Source organism: Ictalurus punctatus, chromosome 4, assembly GCF_001660625.3.
Source record: "Ictalurus punctatus breed USDA103 chromosome 4, Coco_2.0, whole genome shotgun sequence".
Lineage (NCBI taxonomy): Eukaryota > Metazoa > Chordata > Actinopteri > Siluriformes > Ictaluridae > Ictalurus > Ictalurus punctatus.
Genome location: NC_071284.1, coordinates 7,187,234 through 7,210,853, shown reverse-complemented (window position 1 = coordinate 7,210,853; position 23,620 = coordinate 7,187,234).

Below are 23,620 nucleotides of genomic sequence, written 5' to 3'. Positions count from 1 at the left end.
AATAAATGAATATTTTTCTTCCTCAGGACAACCATAGATGTCAATAAGCGGTTAAAAGCCTGCCATTTCACCTGTTGTCACAAATCAAGGGGAAGAAGCCCAGTTTCTTGTGCACTGAACTTTAGGTGACCCTCGTGACCAGCTTTAATTTAACTCCAAAAGGACCTGACATTTCTCTGACATTTGATCAGTCGTTGTGTGTGTCTCTATTCTGCTAGTGTTCGTATAAAAAGTGCACCACATACTGTATAAAGACTGATGCAGTCAGTTGCTTGTGTATTTGTGCTCATGCCTGTACTGTAACCAAAGCAGGTTTTAATTTAACAGTACTGCATATATTGTATATAGAGTCAGGTCCATAAATATTTAGACATTGACAAATATAGTATTATTAGTCTCAACCCGTTTAGTTAAAATTAAACAATGCATGAAAACACAGGCTTGCAGCTTTAATTTGAAGGTATTTACATCCAAATCGGGTGAAAGGTGTAGGAATTTCAGCACTTTATATATGTATTCCCCACCTTTTAAGGGACCAAAAGTTTTTGGACAAACTAACATAATCATAATCATAAATGAAACTGACATTTTTATTCTTTGCAGTCAATGTCTACCTGAAGTCTGGAGCTCATAGACATCAAAAGATGGCAGTTTTTTGATGTTTTTTGACTTCAGTTCCTGCTTCTTCTTGGGGCATTATACCTTGAGCAAGTGAAATGTATGCTCAAATGGATTCAGGTCAGGTGATTGACTTGACCATTAAAGAACATTCCACTTGTTTGCCTTAAAGTCTTGGGCTGCTTTCAAAGTATGCATCTGGCTTTATTCTATAGATGTTATCGGCTCTAATCTGGTCTTCCTATTTTTGAGGCTTACCAATAGTTTACATCTTGTGGCAAACCCTATCTATTTACGCTGGTGAAGTCTTCTCTTGATTGCTGACTTTGACACAGATACACCTATGTCCTGGAGGGTGTTCTTCATCTGGCCAACTGTCTGGCCAATTACTCCAACATAATTTTGCTTTGATAGGTTTGTTTAGATTTTTCAGTCTAATGATGGCTTGCTTCACTGGAAGTGACAGCTCTTTGGACTTCATATTAAGAATTAACAGCAACAGATTTCAAATGCAAATATCACACATGAAACCAACTCTAGACTTTTTATCTGCTTAGTTGAAAGTGAAATAATAAAGGGAATAACACACACTTGGCCATGGAACAGCTGCTACCCAATTACTTTTGGTCCCTTAAAAAAGTGTGTGTGTTGGTTTGGGTTGGGGTGAGGGTTAGGGCGTGCAAAAAGTGCTATAATTCTTATACCATTCACCTGTTTTGAATGGAAATACCGTCAGATCAAAGCTGAAAGCACTCATCTTCTTAAGTGAAGTCCAATATGCTGTAGTAGACAGCTAAATTAACAACAAAATATCAATGGTCAAAAATTTATGGACCTGACTGTATGTACAGTATATATATATATATATATATATATATATATATATATATATATATATATATATATATATTTATCAGACTCTATAGTCAGATTTATCTTCCCATATTTTGTATATTTTCTGGAAAAATCATCCAAAGAAAGAGTAAAAAGTGAAAGTGCAACACTGTTATTGTTGCATGAATATTCTGAGGAACATGTAAAGGCACTTTATAATGTAGATTACAACAGACAGTAACAAACCCTTTATAACTGAAAAAAAATCCATTATCTTTCATTGGTGGCCAACTCAGTCTATGCAACATTTTTAGGTAACAATCAAGATAAATATTTTTTGACATTTAAACACAACCCCCCCCCCCATACATATATATATATATATATATATATATATATATATATATATATATATATATATATATATATATATATATATATATATATATGCATTATCGCTGCATTATCACTCACTTTCTGCTGCTGTGGATAATCTCATTAGGGTACCCAGAAAGCTCACACTTTCATAAAACAGTTTATTATCCTATAGTTATACCTGGATTCCATAAAATTGCACCTCCTATGAACTGCTGCTGTAGTCCTAAAGCTTGGTCTGGGCTCATCACAAGACTTCTATTCAAATTATGCGCATACCAAACATCCTTTCAAGACATGTAGGAGTGTTTTCCTTTTTATTATAATGGTCACAATTGTACTATACCACGTTATGCCTGGTTCAACTCTAGGCTGTTTTTCCATGCCACTGTTGCATCTAGCTTACTCTTTAAGGATGTAAATCTATATCCAGATTTCTGTTTTGTGACAATGTCCATCTTATGATCCATGTACAGCTAAACCACAATAGACTGCATCCTTTCTGAATTATATTCATAATATAGAGTCTGCAGATTCAAATCATCAAGTTGGGGCTTCTGCTCTGGCTTTATTCATAGGCAGGACTTTGTATAATTCTGCCATGATGACAGTTACATATTATAAATATATAAACCATATTCAGGAAAAAAAAAAAAACAAACAAACAAAAAAAACAATGAACTGTCTCCTCTCCTTTTAATGTCAAAAGCATGACTGTAAGGGATTAATGGCTAACTACCTTCCTTAAAACAAGAAGGAAGTTGATAAATACCCTGGTGATGTGACAGAAATATCTTGATAGAGTGAGAAAAGAGATGATGAACAGAGAGAATACTACTGAGACAGGATAGAGACAGAGAATGCTACTGAGAGCACATACAAATTACAAAAAAATATAGAACTAGATGTAGAGATGATATTAAAAAAAAAGTAGTGCAAAAGAAGAAGTATGAGGAATAACAATATAACAATTGTTATTGCCATATAGACAGAGTAATAAAATTAAAACAATCTTTTTATAATCCCATGACAGCAATGGATATTACGACAGCATATACAGAGCCCTCCACTAATATTGGCACCCTTGATACATATGAGCAAAGAAGGCTGTAAAAATTGTCTTTATTGCTTAAACTTTTGATATTTTGTTCAAAAAATTCGCAAAAATATTCTCCTCTCATGGATATCAAACAATTGCAAACACAACACAGGTTTATCAAAAATAAACTTTGTTAAATATAGGTATGCAGCAAGTATTGGCACCCCTATGAATTCATATGAGAAAACTACACAATGAAATTGAAATAAATTTTTTTAAAAATGATTTTTTTTAAATAAGTAGTTTTTACTTAACATTTCTTTCTTAACATTTCTCCAAATAAGTAGCTTTATTTTAAATCTTAGTGGAAACAATGAAGATCTTTACCTATTTGGAATCCTGAAGTGAAGCTCCCTCATGAAGCTGGTTTAGAAAATGCAAAGTGTTCAAAACTTCATCAGGAATACTGATAAGAATTTACATTTAAATATAAAATAGTTTTGATTTGTTTTGCACTTTTATTAGTCACTGAATAATTCCATATGTGTGAATTATTCCACTGAATAATCCCATCTAAAATAGCAGTAAATAAAAAAATGAACCAAACCTTTCTATGAGCAGGTGTGTTCAGACATTTGACTAATGATGGCTACAGAACCTGCGGTGGTTCATGATTATCAAACTAGGCACTGAATTATAGTCACTGTTGTTTTGGCATGGCGTGGTAACACAAGGTACCGTGATAATTACTTATTTCCAATCAGTACGAAATGCTACTCTTTAATGTGAATTTACTAGCTTGCAAAAATTCAGATTCTACATATTTAACTACATAGTGAAAGAAGAGGATTATAGTGTGTAGTATGCCATTTGAGACACAGGATTGTGTTTGAAGCACACTTCCACCCATAGCACCCAAAACACAGCTAGGAACCATAGTGTTGTGGAGCTTCTTTTGAACGAGCAGGGCCTGGAGTAACAATAAAACAACTGCTCGGACTCATACCATCTGGAGACTCTCTAAATCCATTTGTGCCTGGAGTAACAATAACACCAAGAGCATCCACAGCACTGCTAGGACTAATTATGCCTGGTGAGCTCTAGGACAAAACAGTAATAAACTGTGCAATTGATAGCAATTTGGTCAGCAGAAAAAAAATAATAATACAAGACTTTTTTTTTTTTTTAGATGGAAAATATAATTTATAGATGTGTTAATGCTCTGGAAATCTTACTTATAGTTGTGTTAAATCTAGACAGTCAAATCAGCCAAAATCATATTAGTTCTTGGTAATGGGTGCAGATCTGAGACAACTCTGCATCCCTGCACGTCTAATTTTAATAATAATGGTCTGAGAGAGAGAGAGAGAGAGAGAGAGAGAGAGAGAGAGAGAATCCATTAACTATGCGCTGTACTTCAATACACATAGTGAATATAGTAAAAGTTGAGTATATTGTAGTACACAAATTTCCAGAGAAACAAAATGTTTTGGGAGAATGGTCTTCATCGTCTGTGCAAGGAAAGTGCTTCATCAATGAAGGACAATTGGTTGAAATTTCCTATTTCCCTGGAAATTTTGTGTACATACATATAAAGTACTATGCAAAAATCTTAGGCAAATGCAAAAAAATGCTATAAAGCAAAGATGCCTTGTTGATGGAAAAGATGGAAAAAAGAATATAAAACGTTATTGTACTGAGCCTGTACTACTCTAGGAATCCCAAAACTTGATAAGAATTTGACAGAGCATGTCATTCTAATTTATCCAAAGGTGTTTAGTGGGGTTGAGGTCAGGGCTCTGTGCAGGCTCTTCCACTCCTCTTCCAAACCACACACACACACACACACACACACACACACACACACACACACACATATATATATATATATATATATATATATATATATATATATATATATATATATATATATATATATATATATATATATATATATATATATATATTCACGCAAAAAAATTTGTCATGTATTCCACAAGGTGTTGAATGTTGACTGCATCACAAAATTGCTTCACATTTATGCTGTGAACAATACATTCATGCTGTGAGTCTCCCATTCTAGCACATCAAAAAGGTGTTCTACTGAGTTCAGGTCTGGTGACTGGGGAGGCCACTGATGTACACTGAACTCTTAGTCATGTTCAAGGAACCAGGGTAACATGACTTGTGGTTTGTGACATGACATTATTATTATGGAAGTAGTCTTCATAAGATTGGTAAATTGTGGCCATAATGAGAAGAAGAAGAAGCCTTTATTTGTCACATATACATTTTAGCACAGTGAAATTCTTTCCCCCCCCCCGTATATTCCAGCTTGTTTGGAAGCTGGGGTCAGAGCGCAGGGTCAGTCTTGATATGGCGCCCCTGGAGCCGAGAGGGTTAAGGGCCTTACTCAAGGGCCCAACAGTATTAGTAAAGGTCATGGCATTCAAATGATTCATAATCGATATTAAAGTGCCAAAAGATTGCCAAGAAAGCATATACCATTACACCACCAGTTATGCTGGTGAATTGTTGGCACAAGGCGGGTTGTGTCCATGGATTCATGCTGTTGATGCCAAATCCTAACCCTACTATCTGCATGTCACTGCAGAAATCGTGATTCAAAAGGCAATGTTTTGGTGCCCAATCAACTGTCCAGTTTTGGTGAGCCTGTGCCCACTATAGCCTCAGGTTCCTCTTCTTGGCTGACAGGAGTGTAACCCAACGTGGTTTTCTGCTGATGTAGCCAATTCACCTAAAGATTTTCAAGGTTTCGCATGATTCTGTGTACATGCTAAAGACTGTGATGTGTGAAAATCCCAGGAGATCAGCAGTTTCTGAAATACTCAAACCAGCCCATCTGGCACCAACAGTCATGTCACAGTGAAAGTCTGAAAATCACATTTTCCCACATCCTGATGATTGTTGTGAAGCATAGTACACAATGTGTACAAACAGGACATTTTGGACAAAAATGGAACCATGGGGTTTCCAAAGTTTCAAGAGTGTAAATGAGCTCTTTCACCTTTCCTCTCTTCATTGCTTCCATAACAATAGCATGGGATTGACTACACAATCAGCCAGTCTCCTCTTGGTTTCTACAATGTACAACTGGTTAGATCTCTTGCAGGAAATACAATAAACTCCTGCAGAGATACACAAGGATTGATGAATGACAAAAAGCGATCCTTAAGGTCTTGTGAGTACTGTTTAAGCTTGTCTGTTTTTGCAACATCTTAAGAAGATGAGTGAAGATTCCTTAAAAATATAAGCAGACTCTGCATCATCCTGCAGGCTTTCGTAAAGATGTTTTTAAGTATATATATTTTAAACTGTTTTGTTAGTAGGATGGTAGGAGGGCACCATAGGAATTCACTCTGTCTAAGCAGTGGGTTATGTACTGCATCTGTTCTCTATAATAATGGTAATACAGGCCATGGCATGATCGATGACTTTATTAAGGAACACACAGTTATAAAAAATAATCAAATATTTCCTTGCTTTTTTTGTAGAAAGTTTTCATTCTCACTGTAAGTGAAATTTCAGTCTCATTAGTAGAGAAGAAGGAATCTTAGAATCGAAGGATAACAGTATCTTTTGCAGTGCTTTGGGTGGGAAGAGTTGTACTAAAGAGTTGTACAGTAAGGAATGAGAGTCTTTAGGTTTATAATGGATGGTGGTTTTCATAGTATAATCTTTTGATTTCACTGACAAGTTTGTGCTTGATACAGCATGTGCGATATTTCATGTGTATTCAAGGTCTGGGGGAAATATGGAGAAGGAAGAAATGAAGTGTGCAGGTAGTGATACTATCAGTGTACTTGAGGAAAAGGATAAGAACAGTATAGGCACATGTCGAGTAAACCCCACAATACTGCATTTCTTTATACTTTATTTCTATGGAAATGTTACATTGCTTTACACAGCTTCAGGGTACAACCCTGAGCTTAGGCTACTGTCTGTCTGGAGTTTTCCATATTCTCCCTATGTCCATGTGGGGTTCCTCAGGGTTATCTGCTTTCCCAGGGCGCACGGTGGCTTAGCGTTTAGCACGTTTGCCTCACACCTCCAGGGTCGGGGGTTTGATTCCCACCGTGGCCCTGTATGTGCGGAGTTTGCATGTTCTCCCCGTGCTGTGGGGGTTTCCTCCGGATACTCTGGTTTCCTCCACCAGTCCAAAGACATGCATGGTAGGCGGATCAGCATGTCCAAAGTGTCCGTAATGTATGAATGGGTGTGTGAATGTGTGTGCACGGAAGGAGCCTCCTCTGATGCACCCTGGGCAACATTCAGTATCATACTGCTGAGCGGCTAATCCTTCCACTATGAAGTGGAACCTCGACACGAAAAGAAAAAAAAGACCTCCCCCACCTCCTAAACAACATACTGTACAGAATATACATAGTGCAAGCTGATTTACTGTATATTATTATGCCAACTGTATTTCTACTGCTACTGAAATGAGCAAACACTACTTTATTAATCCATCAAAACAGTAATAAATAAATAATAATAAACTGTACAATAAATAGCATTTTGGTCAACAGAAAAAAGTAATAAACCAAGGAATTTCTTTTAAGATGAAAATATAATTTATATATGTGTTATACACATCTATACACAGTTTATAAATCCATCTTTGTCAATTAGAAATAGATCATTTCTAAAACTGTGTGTATTAAAAATGTGTATATTACACAAAATACAGTAGTATTAAATTCAAAAGATTTAGAGGGGAAACAATTCAGAACCTCAAGTTATTTAAAAAAAGTTAATAAATAATAACAAATAATTGGCTAATAATTGTAAGCACCGTTTAAAGCATCCTCTGCGATAGCCTGCTGTTTATTTGCACTACATTTGTTGATTACCAAATAATAGACATAATTACTCAACTTTATGCTCGCCAATTGGCTACAATCGATTCAATGTTCTTCATACGTCTGGTTTCTATAGCATGTGCCTCCATCAGTAATTCAGTGAAGCTCATTTTTATTCTCTACAAGCCTTCCATGTGTTGAGGCTGTCAGTCTTGTCTATGTCCATGACACACTCATTTATAACTCTTAACTGTTTCTGCTTCCTTCAATGCTGCTCTTCCACTAGCACACATTGTCAGTGAAGTACACAGAAAGTTTAATTTTCCAATGGAATTCTGGGAGAGGAGCCACCGCTGGCTGATCCTATTATTATCATTTTAATCATAGCAGTGTCCAAACTGTGTTTGTCCATTGTTTTTCCACAAGCATTTTGATTTCCCAAGGGAGCAGTGATTTGATTATTTTTGTACACAAAATCAGCAACATGACAAGTTCTTAATGCTAATCTATAATTTGAAAATACTGAAATGCAAAGCACACGTAGGAGGCATATTAATTTTTTTAAAGGGCGTAGCCATTAAACTGTGCTGGCAGCTGATGTCGGTCTCACTGCAGGTGAAAAGCTTTCAGTATAATAACACATCAAAGAAACATAAAATACATTGTTACACCACACTCCCCCACATAGATTAACCAGTACAGGTGTGTTGAGAACCAGAAAATGATCCGTTGGCCTGGGATTTTTGAAGACTAGACTGAGGACTGTGGTATGATCATTTGAATCTAATGCTTGCCCACTTGATAAGGTTTTATTTTTGCCATCCATATCAGATTATTTGCTGTTAACAAATTTCCTAAAGCAGATTATTCTGGAATATTGTGCAACTAAACACAACATAATCACCAAAGATCATAAAATATTATATAAAATGGTATGAAAAAGTGAGGCTGGGGCTGATTTCCTTTTAGCCCAGAATGTAGATTCATATAGCCTATGAGTAACAATCATGTCAGATGATTACACAGCGTGAAACTCCAACTAGATTTGATTTCCATTTGGGCTGATATTATTCAGCCTTCTTCACTAGAACATCCGTAACCCATCCTCGTCAATTATTTAGCAGGTGCATATGAAATACAGTCACAGGTTTAATGAACATGAAAAAAGTAGAATATTAACACTATCATTGTTTTTCCCCAAAACTACTTTTGGAGGAGAAAATAAAAGTTAATAGAGGATTTTGGTTTGAACAAAAGGTTTAAAATTTTTCTTTTTACCATGTTTGGTATTCAGTGGATGCATGAACGCAGTAGAGCATTACAGACTGGAACAGTAAAACAGTAGAATGCAGTTGGCTGTCTGCCTTTAAGTATGTCTATGTAATAGTTTATTCCACCTCATTCTTTTTATGCCATCGATGAGACATTAAGAAATAATGTATTGCTCAACCCTATTACTTTATTAGTATTATCAAGCTACTCATAGATATATTTCAGCCCTCACATCTTACATTATGACCAGCTGTCACTGGTAATGCCCTATTATTGACACCATAGCTTCATAAATACTGTAGCTTTGTTTCAAAGAAGACAATGAAATTCCATTATGCCTTCCATACCATACATGCTGTACATGTTGGTGGTCTCAGTCTGACCCAGAATTTTTGATGCCACTGAAATTTTTGTTGTTGTCCTTTCTCGAAGATAACCACATTTCCAGATAACATGGCTAGCTGACCCACTTTGACAATCTCAATTTAATTAATAAATAATACTGTAACTCCTTGGCCCTTGGACCAAAAGTGAGTGTTAATTTATTTAAGCTTTCTATTCATTTATGAAATTAGATTTTACACCAAGATGTAACATCTATCAGCAAGCCAAAGCCCATGATCTGCAAAGACACCCAAACCAATCCTATTTTGCTGAAGACTGACTGACAAGATTGAGAGCATTCATTAGACCCTGCTGACATCATATTCCATCTCAAAAAGGAATGTCAGGGTTTTTTTTTTTTTTTTTTGGACAAGCATGAGAAATTCATAGTAATTTAGTATATAACATCTTCTCCGCTTTGTATTCCTGCTGGAGAATAAGGCCAATCAAGTAATGACTGATAGTGAGTGACTTGGCAGAAGGCAGCAATCCATCAGCAGGTTCATCCCGAACATCGGTTTCAGTGAAACATGAGCTATTAAATAAAGCCCTCTACACTCATATGTGAATGCCTTGACTTCGACAGGTGACCTTTCGTTTTCTATGAACACGTGTGCTGCAATTTCAGTGACAAGCGACAAGTGACATTTGAATTGGGATTTTCTCAATTATATGCAGATTGGGTATGATGCAGTAAAGCTAAAAATCCAAATGATTGGCATTTTTTTTCAGTGAATGAAAAGGAAATGAAAACGTGTTTTCAGTTCCTCACTCAAAACTACCTACAATTAGTTCTGACTTACTGTTTGATGGGTACAATATGGAAGAAAAACATATCCTTTCATATAGAACCTCTCATCAAATGTATATAGACATTACAACAACAACAAAAAAAAGCTTGGAAGGAAGTAGTAGAGCTCATTGGTGCTTAGCTAGTGTGCATAGTTAGTAGAGTTAGCTTGCTTTGCTAATCTGCCAATTAAGCTAATATGAAGCCTAGCATGTAACATGTAAATCAAACAAAAAGTGGTGTGGACAAATTATAAAGTGGGCTGTACACAGCAAAACCCCCAGTGTTGATTTAACACCTACAATGTTTATATAAGTCCACTGGACACAAATGAACACTCTGGGTGTTAGTTCAACACTAGGGACTTTACTGTGTAGGATAGACATTTTGGCTTTTACTGTTTCTCATTAGAACTAAACAAAAACAACAACAAAAAAAAGGACTGTGCAGGTCCACAACCAACAACAGTAGCTGTCTCTACATGCCCATAAGAACCAAACCACAACCAACATGAGTAACTTGTCACCTGCTAATGTGAACTTGGATATGTCGATTCCACTAATATATTGAATATAAGTATAAGCCCAGGAAAACCTATTTTTACGTGGTGAAATTTTGCCATTTATTTCAAACTATATGGAGAGTTTCCCAGGCCAGCATCAATATCATAAACCAGATTTATCAGACAATTTTATCTGAACAGACATGCTGTATTCTGTAGGCAAATGGTAAGTAATTAGCATATTAGTACAAAATAGCTTAAATTGGATTTCAAAGGCCCTCATATGCATCACAATTTGTCTCCATCTTGAAGGCCTCAAGGTCCTTCCACTACCCTGCCACATCACATACTGGCACCCATGAAATCTCTGAAAGACATGGGATCTTCACATATCTGTGACAGAGAGTGGGTAACTACAGTATAGCAGAGCTTCCATGCTCTCTTTGATACACATCCAACTCCTCTTCACAAATGAAGGAATGCAAAACTTGGTGAGTGTACACTTCATTAGTCACTGCTAATGTCTGTTTAACATATTTACTGGAATGGTGCACTCTCAGGTAAGGTTTTAGATATGAAGTCATTTACATGCAGCAAGGTGAAGAAGGTGAGATATGAAATATTAATTTGTGCTTCCAGAAGTTTTGGTAGTGCTTTTTGAAGCTTACACAACACCATTTGGGCTCAGTGCAGGTCTGCAGGGAGCAAAGCCTTGATGTCATCTCATGCTGAGATCCTTGACAGCCATAGCTGTTTTCAAATCTCTGCTGACCTCTAATGACAATGTGTCTTTTTTCAGGGCTAAATTACACCCTGGGACTAAAACAATGGTTTCTGAAAAGGATATTTATTCCGTAATTGTTCTCGGCTTAAGCTGTGTTTCGTTTTAAATGCCACAGTTTAAAAGCGTCATTCATGTGATGAGGGTTGTGAAAATTGTATTCCATAACTCTGACCCTGAGAAATTGTACAACGATATATTTTCACTAAACATCTAAAACACTACTGCAAATGGGATATTATTTAATTCTTTTTGACAAGCCTAGATATGTCATATACATCCCTGTTTATTTAGATTTACATGAGCAGTTGTCACAAAGCTTGAAACACAAAATTCTTATTATTGAGCACATATTTATGTGCTATCTCATAGAAACCATTTATCTGGGATCAAAATTGTTAACAGATAAGTACAATTACTGTGACTTTGTGTACCACCTGTAGTCATGCTAATTGAGCTCTTTCAAGTCCAGAAATCTCTCTGCACCACATATTTGAGCATTTTCCTGCTGTAACACACTCATTTAAACCACACAGAGTGCTTGCTAACGAGCTGATGAGTTGAATCAGGTATGCTAGAGCATCAGGGCCAAATCTAAGGAGCACTGCTCTAATCCTAGCTGTGTACTGCTAGTGTTTAGGAGTTGGAAAATTGCTGGACTACGTTTTATAGATTTTATAGAGGAAATGTTTTAGTCAAAGATTATGTTGTTGTGATGATTGTGACCAATTATGGTGCAGGACTACGATTCCCATCAGCCACTGAATCTTACCTGATCATGACACTCATGTCACATGACTGTTTGCACCTGATTCACGTTTTGGTTTAATGAGCACTAGTATTTAAGTTTAAGTTTGTATTGCACTCTTTGCCTAGTGTCTATTGTGATTATTGACATAATATTTTGTTGTATTCATGCCATGCACATGTGTATTTCATGCTTGTTTAGTTTAAGTTTGTTACGTAGTCCTAGTTGTTGTTCATGTGTGGATAACTTTAAATAAAATACTCCGCACTTACTGCAGAGTTTGCATGTTCTCCCCGTGCTGTGGGGGTTTCCTCCGGATATTCCAGTTTCCTCCCCCAGTCCAAAGACATGCATGGTAGGCTGATTGGCGTGTCTAAAGTGTCTGTAGAGTATGAATGGGTGTGTGAGTGTGTATGTGATTGTGCCCTGCGATGGATTGGCACCCTGTCCAGGGTGTACCCTGCCTTGTGCTTGAGGCTCCCTGGGATAGGCTCCAGGTTCCCTGTGACCCTGAAAATGAGTAAGCGGTTGAAGATGGATGGATGGATGGACTCCGCACTTACTTCTGTCTCCAACCAATCCGTGAGATTTTAAAATGAAACCTGGCATAACTGAGTTGACTGATAACTAATAAAAAGCATGTGACAAGTTTGACTATGACAATATTTTAATGTTACTGGAAATAAAGAGGAGCAAGCTTGCACTTGGCTGCCCAAGCTCCCAAACATTGTCGTGTGGCAATACTTTAATCTTGCGAAGTTGGTGTTCTAATTCATACCAGAGGCTTTCATTTGGGTTGAGGTCAGGGCTCTGTGCAGGACACTCAAGTTCTTCTACACTAACGTGGTAAAATATGTCTTTATGGACCTAGCTTTGTGCACAATGACAAACAGGCTTGGGCTCAGCCACTTTGTTCCAGTGAAAGAAAGTCTTAAAAACTTAAAGTCTTAAGTCTTAATTAGTCTTACAGCATTCTAGGCAATTGTGTGTTTCCAGCTTTGTGGAAAAAGCTTGGGGAAAACCCACATATGGATGTTATAGTTGATCATATAGAATATCAATTACAAAACAACTAATGTGTGTCAATAAATAAAAATTATCCTGAAAAACTCAATAACTGCTTAAAACTGCTTAAATTATTTTAATTGCTGCTCTGTTAAATCCAACTGAAAAATGACTTTTGAAAAGAAATTTTTGCAAACAGACTCCTTAAGATTTTTGTGTTGGTGGAGAAGCACTTTCTGTCACCACCCCTTGATTGAGGAAGGCAGTTCACAAGTTATTAGCAATATCACTAATTTGTGAATTATAGCACAGCCTAGAGGGGTTTTAGGCAAACTTTTGGAAACTTTTAGGTAATTTACTCACCTCCACTGTCTGGTCAGAATACATCACACCGTTGCTGAAATATGCCTTCACTTCCTGTTTGGTGGCGTTGCTATCAAATTTGTTTGTGTATTATGGACAAACCAACCCATATATCAAAAATCAAAAGATCTTTTTTTGGGATAGTCTCACAATGATGTGATTTAAATTTGGTGATGGAACAAAACTTGTAGGAGAAGAAGAAGAAAAAAAAACTTCTTCTTTTTTTTTTTTTTTAAATGGCTGAAAATCCAATAATGTGGAAATTAACATTGTGGTGTCCATTAAACTTGGCTTGATTTGAAGAATCAGAGGAAAGTCAAATCGCATTTCTATGACATTCTGTAGTGGCGTTAGTTTGCAAATGTATGTTTAAATTTGCTGTATTGGTGGCCCTAGTGGATTTGTTTGGCATACAACTAAATTGCTGCGAAGGTAGCTGAGACTGTCCTCTATCACTGTGCCAAATTTCATAAAAAGCATATGAAGTGTTCTTTGGTCTGTCATAGACTCCAACTAGGAAGTATAAAACCATGTGTAATTGTTGATATGGTTGAAATGTTGAAATAATTAAGTGAGGAGAGGTTTGTTCAGCATTTATGGCATGTCACTGCTTTGTAACAACCAGAGATAAAATTGTAAGTTGAATTTATTTGCCTTTTTTTTTTTTTTTTTTTTGCCTAACTAACTTCAAAAGACAGATAAACAAAAAAAACAACAACAATACATTTCCCCCAAACAATACATCATCTTAAATAATCAAATCTTCATTAATGTATTGTGGGCAGAGATAAACTTTTAATCAGCAAAATAAGGATTTATATACAGAAGCAACAGTCTCAAAAGTCATACTATATATTTTTACATTTTACTTCACATGTTTTAACAGATTTTTTTTCATAGATGCTCCAGCAATGTGTGGAATGTAATTTAATCAATGCTTATTAATGTGATACAAAGGACCAGTGTACATACTAGAATAGCAGGTTTCCAAAAATGATAACCAGCCAGAACTAAGGTAAATAGGAGGTAAACAGGAGATCTATGTGATAGACATGCACATAATTTAGGCCCTCTGAGAACATGCTGTTCAAACGCCTGATCTCAAAATACAAAGAGATTGCATGGGAGAAGCAATTTTGTTGTTTGGCATCTGGTGCGAAAGGGATAACAACTCTCCCACTGGGTGTAGGGCACAGAATGTGCTGTGAATGACTTCTCATTGCAATGCATCATTAAACTTTTGCCCTTTTTAGGAGGAACATTCAAAATAGCAGCAGTGGATTTCCTCCTTCAGAGACTCAGTCAGCATCAGAGTGGGCATGATAAATGAGGTACAAACTCCAGTCAATGTTAATGAGACGCAGCCAACCCAGTAATAACACCGGTAAAAGTAAAAGAGGTCACACACTCCAATATTTCTTAAATCTCCTTTTAGAGCAATGCCCCTAGGATGACAGGAAATTTTTCTCAAGGTAGGGTCACAACAGGCATTTGAAACTGTGTAATAACTCCTATTTATCCTGTGTGGGGAAATAGTTTTAACAGCCCCTGTCACCTACACTCAGGATATATTCTGCACCTATACATATTGGAGGTTTTAGGTCACGTGGAGGTCACACATGATCAAAGTGAATATAAAGAGAGTCAGCATAGGACTGCACAATGGATATCTTTGATTTTCACCATAGGAAATTATTTTGGCATACATTTAAGCAATATTGCACAAGCAAGAGTGTGGTTATACTGAATATCGGCATGGCTATGTAATGTCGCGGGGACCTTCTCAGGCAAATCTGTGGTTGCCTGTACGGTCCTTTATAGCTCCTCAACCCCTTGCAGGTAAACAGTGGAACAGCGAGGCACCTGTGCACACCACTGCTTAAACCACTGGGTTTTGTTACTCGGTGTGTGGACATAATGTCTGTGCAGTGTATCAGAGTTGAGCTCTGTGAGGTAATTTGGTGATTTCTGAGAGCTCAGAGGTCTATCTCTAGAAACAGATTTAGAAAAGTTTCTATTGCGGTTCAGGATTAGTGCTAGACTGCCTAGAACAGTTATACTTACATTTATTTCTAAGCCCAATTATTTAGCCGGTGCGAAGATTATTATACACCTCTCTGCAAGCATCCAGAGTGCTTACCGGGGCTTGGTGGTGTCTCACCGCCCCCTTTAGCACGCTCTGCTCTCAGCTCATTAACCCTGCCAATCCTGGTTATGGGAGCATAACCACTGGATCGACTGGTCTACCGGCTTGGTTTCTGTATGGGGTTTCCAACGCCCACAGAGTTGCCTCAGGGGCATGGGCAACCCCCTCTGCCATCACAGAGCCAGTAGCCCTGTTAGGGGTGCCAGAAGATTATTGGGACATCCAAGTGGACTTCTCTAAGCACAAGGCCCAAACACTGCCACCTCACAGACTGATTGTGTCATCAACCTGCTCCCTGGTGCAGCTCCCACCCAGGGGCAGGTTATTCTCGCTTTCCCCCAGAGCATAAGGCCATGGATGAATATGTCCAAGAGGCAATATTTCTGGGATTCATCCATCCATCCACCTAACCAGCAGGTGCAGGCTTCTTCTTTGTAAAGAAAAAAGCTGGAGGCCTGTGCCCATGATTAGATTACCGCAGCTTAAACACAATCACCCAGAAGGACTGACACCCCCTGCTCCTGAGGACTTCAGCTTTCGAACAGTTGAAGCGGGCCAAAATTTTTTAGAAATTAGATTTATGCAGTGCGTATAACTTGGTCTGCATCAGGAGAAGATGAATTTAAGACCCTGTTCATCATGCCTTTGGGGCATAATGAGTACCTTGTGATGCCCTTTGGCCTGATGGAAGACTCTGTTGTCTTCCAGTATTTTATAAATGAGGCCCTCAGGGAGACATTCAACCACTGTGTGTTCATCTACCTAGACGATATCCTGATTTTTAGTAACTCACTAGTGGAGCATGTGGTTCATGTCAATTAGGTCCTTCAACTCCTCCTGCAAAATAAACTATATGTCAAGCTCAAGAAGTCACAATTAAACATCACCACCATCTCTTTTATGGTACTTTGCCATATCTCGTTGGGGGCCAAGTATGGTCCCGTCAAGATTAAAGCAGGCAAGGAGTGGCCTCAACCAACCTCATTCTGAGTGGTCCAGTGGTTCCTTGGTTTTATGAACTTCTTCAATGTTTTTTTTTAAAGAATGTCAGCTCCCTGGCTGCCCTATTGCAGGTTTAGATGTACAGATGTGGTGCAGGAGGCTTTTGAAGCCTTAACTTCAGCCCCTTCAGATGCCGGACCCCAACACGCAGTTCATAGAGGAGGTCGATGCCTCCAATATTGGGGTGGGCGCTGTCATCTACCAGCGGTCAGAACTCTGGAGGACATTAGCTACTGGGCACTCCAACAGGAACCAGATCTGGATGATGGTCTTCCAGGCAGTTGTTTGTCACACACAGCATCCGACCACAAGTCCTTGCTTGGGGCCACACCTCACCCTTTGGTGAGGACCTTGGAGTTCTTACAGCATTTTTCTGGTGGCCTGCTATGGACATGGATGGCCGGGCCTATGTCACGGCCTGCCAGGTCTGTGCCCAGAATAATGATCCTTGCACCCGTCAACAGGGCCTACTTCACCCCCTCCCCATCCCAACTCACCCTAGGTCACATCTCTCCCTGGATTTTATCTCTGGCCTACTGGTGTCCCAGGGGTTGGGGGTGATACTGATACTAGTGGACCAGTTCTCAAAGGCCTGCAAGTTTATTCAACTGCCTAAACTCTCCTCAGCCAAGGAGACCATGGAACTCCTCCTGCAGCACATAGTACACACACATAGCTTTCCAGCCGACCTAGTGTTCGATCGTGGCCCTCAGTTTGCCAGTCGGTTTTGGAAAGTCTTCTGCCATCTTGTGGGGGACACAGTAAGGTCACTCTGTAACAGGCTATGATATGGCTACTGTAGTAACCATTTTGAACTATGTGTGAATTTATGTACTGAACAGTGGAGTGGAGTGATACACACAGTCAGACATCCCATTGTGGTTATAATTGCTCTTGGAATACCACTCAACCAATCAAATTACTGGTCCAGAACTAACTGTTGTATAATTTACAATAGTGGGATTAATTTGGGCCTACACTAACTGCTTTGTTATTTATATAGTGTTAGTCCATACAGTATATACTGAGAAATAATTGGCTTTGACTTGCAGAATCATAAAATCATTACTTTATTTTTTTTTCCATGACACCTAAACTTGTTTAAATGATTGGGATTAAAAATGTGAGCACTGAGGCGGATTTTGAATATTATTTTTTAAAAATGAAATGGTTTGTAGGTCTATAAAAGAGTCCCTCCACGATTTTGTGATCGCAGAAATTAATGCAAATTAAAGTCAAGGAAACTCCGCAATATTCACAGGAGCTTGCAATTTTTCAAAATTACCACAGATTTTCTGTAGATTTGGCTCACAACGTGTCTTGTGACCTCATCACCATGCACAATCAGTCAAACCCGCCTTCAAATTCATTTGCATCAAACAGCTAAAAGGTCTCATTTACCAACAAACATCACAGTAAAAGACTGTGCAAAACTAGTCTGTGCAATTGCAAGTTCGCCAATTCTAGCAGCTTTTCTGCAAAAAAAGCACAAAAAACCTCCAGAATTTTTTTTTAAATGCAGCAGAAAAATCAAGCACTTTTGGCCACAACAATCGCAAAAAAAAAACCTCAGCAAAATCATGTATGGACTGATAAAAGTGCAGCTGCTTACAGCTCTTCCTTTGAACAGCTGTACACTCAATATAAAAAAGTCATCCAAACCTGATTATTTTTAAAAAAAAATATTATTATTATTACAGCTATGTATTATGATGGGACTCATTCCCACAAAAATAACTTGACTCAAAGAAAGAGGACCATGTTTCTACTGTGGAGAGGGCACTCATGTCAGCACACAGTGCCCTACCAGTCCTCCTTATCGGAAAGGCACGCAGAGGGCCAATCACGTGCTAATGTAGTGAGTCAGCCACAATTTGGATCCATTAAGCCTTCTTTCCACAAAGTGTTCTTGCACCTTCAATACATTTCTGACAGCGCTTTAATACTAGTGCATTTTTAATCTAAAGTTTTCCAACTGCTACTCGATGCAGTACAATTACATTCAGAAGATAAAACTGCATCCATCAACAGCAGCTCTTCTGTGACATGGTAATGAGTATTTCTGTCATTTTATGCTATCTCTGGACAATTCATATGCTGTACACTAAGTGGAAAAAAAACAATTATATTTAAATGACAAGTCATTGATGTTAAATTAAAGGCTTAAAGAGTGTCAGTAAAAGATGGCAGAGACGTGAATAAAACAGAGGACACACACTGTGAGGATCATTTCTGAAACGAGACATTCCTTGACATATTCTTTATGAATTTATGGTGCATTTGATTAAAAATTATTTCACTGACAAGGAAAGAACAGAAAAAAGCAAGAGGGCCTTCATTATATTACAATGGCTTATACAATAGAAGAGCTAAAAAAAAAAAAAGGCAATCAATTACAGATATTTTCTGTATGTATATTTGGAATAGTAGTTTGAGGATCTTTTTATGGTCTGTAACTTTTGAAATCATTCTTGTGCGTTTAGTCCAAACTCTACTTTTTGTAAGACATGACAATTGGTAGTTTATAAACTATATAACTTGTAGAGATTACTCCAGAGACAGGAAGGAAGATTAGGTCACACATATCACAATTCCGCAAAGAGAACAGACATAAAACACAAAGGGGCAAGAAAATATGATAACATAATAGATATAGAGTATCGCTAATGGTAATACAACTAACGCATGAACAAAAGATTATCCTAGAAAATAGTCAAAATCAAACAAAATCAAAAACATAAATCCAATCGAAACCTGACCCGAAGCCGAGTTTCCCTAAAAGCACAAACATCACTGATAAAATGGGAGAGCGAGAACGAAGATGCTGTGAAACCCAAAAAACAAGGGTACACAAACTTTGCACTCACTCACTCACTTATGAACATAAGAGATGATCCGTAGGAGATGTACTGAAAAGATGTATTATGGTAAGATTGTTCAGAGAAAAAAACAATCAGAATTGCAGTTAAAAACTGGCACTGATACATTTTGCAATCTGGTGCCAGTAGATTATTTGTCTCTTGTGCCTTTTTTTTTTTTTTGGACGTATAACATATAATACTTTAATTATCTGTCAAATTAACAGATGATTATACAGAGATAGGGATTTAAATCTCAGACCAGCAGACTACATTAATTGGATGCAAGTCAATAAAATAGCACTTGATGCAACACATATTATTTTTTTGTTTTGTTTTGTTTTTTGTTTTACACAATTAACCAGATGTAGCCTAATATTTTTTCTCCACAGAGGGGAGAATATGCAGGGGTCAAAAATGCTGTGACTACTGTTGAGAGTTACTGTTGAAAGACTCTCAACTTTCAGCAAAGATCTCTGGGTCAGTGTCGTAACTGAATTGGCCTATCGCAATAGCCACTCCATGCTTATATACTTAGCTATTTGGCTGTAAACTGTTTAAGGGGACTCATTCCCACAAAAAGAACTTGACGCAAAGAAAAAGGACTCTGTTTCTATTGTGGAGTGGGCACTCATGTCGCACAGTGACCTACGTGCCCTCCTTAACGTGAGCCTCTTAAACCAGGAAAGCACATGAAGGGCCAATAACATGCTAATGCAGTGAGTCAGCCACAATTTGCTTCCATTAAGCCTTTTTTTCCACAAAATTGTTCCTGCACCATTCAGACACCCTGACTGTCTTTCCATCCCTCATTGACACTGGAGTGGCGGGAGCTTCATCGAACAGACTCTGGCCAAAAGAACTCAACCTAAAAGCTATGGCTACTAAAGTCACCTCTGCATGTTCACACCCTGGATGGTCAACCTTTTGGAAAGGGCATCATCACACATTGCACCACTCTTATGCACCTAAAAACAAATGCCCTACTTTCAGATCTAACATCATTTAACATCTCGCTTCTAGTCACCCTCACCCAAGTTCCCCATGGTCTGAGCAAAAGATCTTCAATCACTATCTAATCTCATCTCAAAGGCTCATTGCTGCTTTTCCTTGCTGAATACCTGTACTGTGCAATGACAATAAAGTTCTATCTATCTATCTATCTATCTATCTATCTATCTATCTATCTATCTATCTATCTATCTATCTATCTATCTATCTATCAAATAGAAAGCAGAAATTGAAGAGAGCAATATATTCTTTTAGGCCTATTCTAACACTAATAGACTGCTGGATTGCATAGATGCATAAAACATTTCAAACCTTTCAATCCAAAATGTTTACTTTTAGTAGGAAGACATCTGAGTTGTGGTTACGCTGGTGGTTTTGCATACGTTTGCATGTAATAGCATTTAAGTGGACACCACTAGGCTGGTACTGCTAAAGAAGCCATGTTGAACAGCAATAAACTAATGATAGGAGATCCTGTTGGAGACCAGTGTAGAGTGATCTGAGTAACACAAGGTGAAAAACTGCTGCTTTTGTGAGGCTGTTTTCATATACAGTATTTCTAGTTCTAGTTTGTTCCTAGATTCCTGTTCCTAGCTTGCTTGTTTCCATTCCTTATCATTAGCCTCCTAGGTTTGTGTTTCCTTCTTCCTAGATATGTTTTCTATTTTGGCTGTTTAATGTATTATAATAATGCCTCTGATCTGACCCCTGCTTTAAAGAACACAAAGTGTTTTTATTTCAATTATTCCAATATTTCAGTTGTAAGCTCTGTCTCTGCTGAAAACACAGAACCAGAAAATGCCTTTCTGTTCTCTCTGTCCTCAGGTAAAAGGATTCCAAATGATTATAGCAGTAAATTATTTTCTAATCCCCTTCAAACGACATGGAGATGGAACATTTGCCAATTTCTCTCACAGCCAAATCTGTAAATCCAGGCATTGGAAGCTCTAACGTTCCAACTGTTTCATCTAATTTCCCATTATACAAAGAACCCTCCACTCACTTTCAGATTGCATCAGTGGTACGGTGTTCACGTGATCTGTGTTGTGAAAATGTAGAAATATAGTTGCCAAACACAAGATGTTTGACAAATGAAAAGTAAAAATGTTTTTTGTACTCTGTTAAGCTGTTAGATGTATTAAATTGTGCTAGCATATTTTGTGTTGACTTGTCCCCTTAAAGGGAAGAATCACTTCAAAACAGTATGGTGAAGCATAAAAGAATGCACTAGTAGAAACAAGATTTTAGAATCTGAATATTTCCATCAGATGTGTTGATAAATTACTTAGAAAAGACTTGGGAGGACCAAAAATGCACAGTAAAAACATAACTTAATTTAGTTCTGATGTGTTGAATTGAATCACACCTTTATAAGGACACTCACCCTGCATGCCAATTGGCATACTATCCATACTAAATAGTATCCAAGATTAGAATTATGTATGATTTATGACTATGTTGAAATGAGTACCCCAAAGATACCCGGGTGGTCTACTATTTCTGGTAGATTTCCGAAGTGTGGATCTTTGGACACTTTTCAGATAATATTGCCCACAACTCCTTGCACGAGGGAGGAGGAATTTTGTGATAGCTTGTTTTGCCAAATTCAAGGATGCATCTTAGAGAGGTGCAAATGAAATGTACAAAAATAAATCAAGGGAATGGTAAATTAAACTATATAGTATAAATAATACAAGGAATAATGAATGAAGAAAAGCTGAAATGCAAGGAGTGTGTTTATGATGACAGTGAACTGAAGCAGAATGAACTTTAATCCAAACTCTCCAGTAAGCATCATATGAAATTGGCTTATAGTGATTCATTTCAGAACACATTCAGAACACATTTCTCTTCTCCCTGACTTGTGATTGATGGAATTTAACTGTTTATACTAGGGATGGGTTAAGAACCCATCATTTGCTAAATGTAAACAGTCTGGAAAAAAACATATGGCTGGACATAACACTTATTTTAATATATAAAAAATGTGAACAATAACTGAAAACAGAACTGAATCTAGTTGTTCTGGGCTCAGTACTATCTTTAGTTCAGTTCTATCTTTAGACCTGAGTATAAAGATGGGACAACCTATATTAAAGGAACTGTTTATCAGAAATGCCAATATGGTTATTCCAGCCATGAAAGTCTTAACTTAAAATATAGGGTACAAATATATTTTTAAACAGAGGATTATACTGTAACAGAGACTTTATATACCACATTAGCTTGGATCTTTATTAGTAGATTGTGCATATCACTGTGCAGATACAAACCACCTTTTGGGACAGTTTGGCAGACTTTTTTGCCCCATCAGCCCTCAATGGATCTCAGCATGGCATAAGAGTGACACTCCGGGCAGTGCCATCTGTTGGTATGACAACTAAGAAGAGTTCTCAAGACTAGGAGTGGACATACAGTGCCTAGTGACCTTATCCAACTGCTAATATTAGCAACCGTATGGGTGGGTGGATAAAGGGATTCATCAAGGGCCATACACATGCATTGAGTGAAACAGGATTTATATTATACACAATAAAGAAGGAAGTACGCTTTTAAATCAGAACGACAATCAGAACCTTTTATTCACCAATACAAGTGTACAAGTTCACAACAGAGAGCTGAATATACAATAATTTACATGATATATGTATATACTATATTGTGAAATGTGACCTGACCATCCGCACTTACAAATGTATGAATATCACTGCATTAGACAACCAAGTGGCATTTATTGATTTATTGTAAAGAATGATACCACAAACATACTTTTCAAGCAAAAACAAATTGTTATGCTTCACAAAAAAAACATATGTAACACACACACACACACACATATATATATATATATATATATATATATATATATATATATATATATATATATATATATATATATATATATATATATATATATATATATATATATATATATATATATATATATAAAACACACACACACACACACACACACACACACACACACATATATATATATATATATATATATATATATATATATATATATATATATATATATATATATATATATATATATATAAAAGTAGA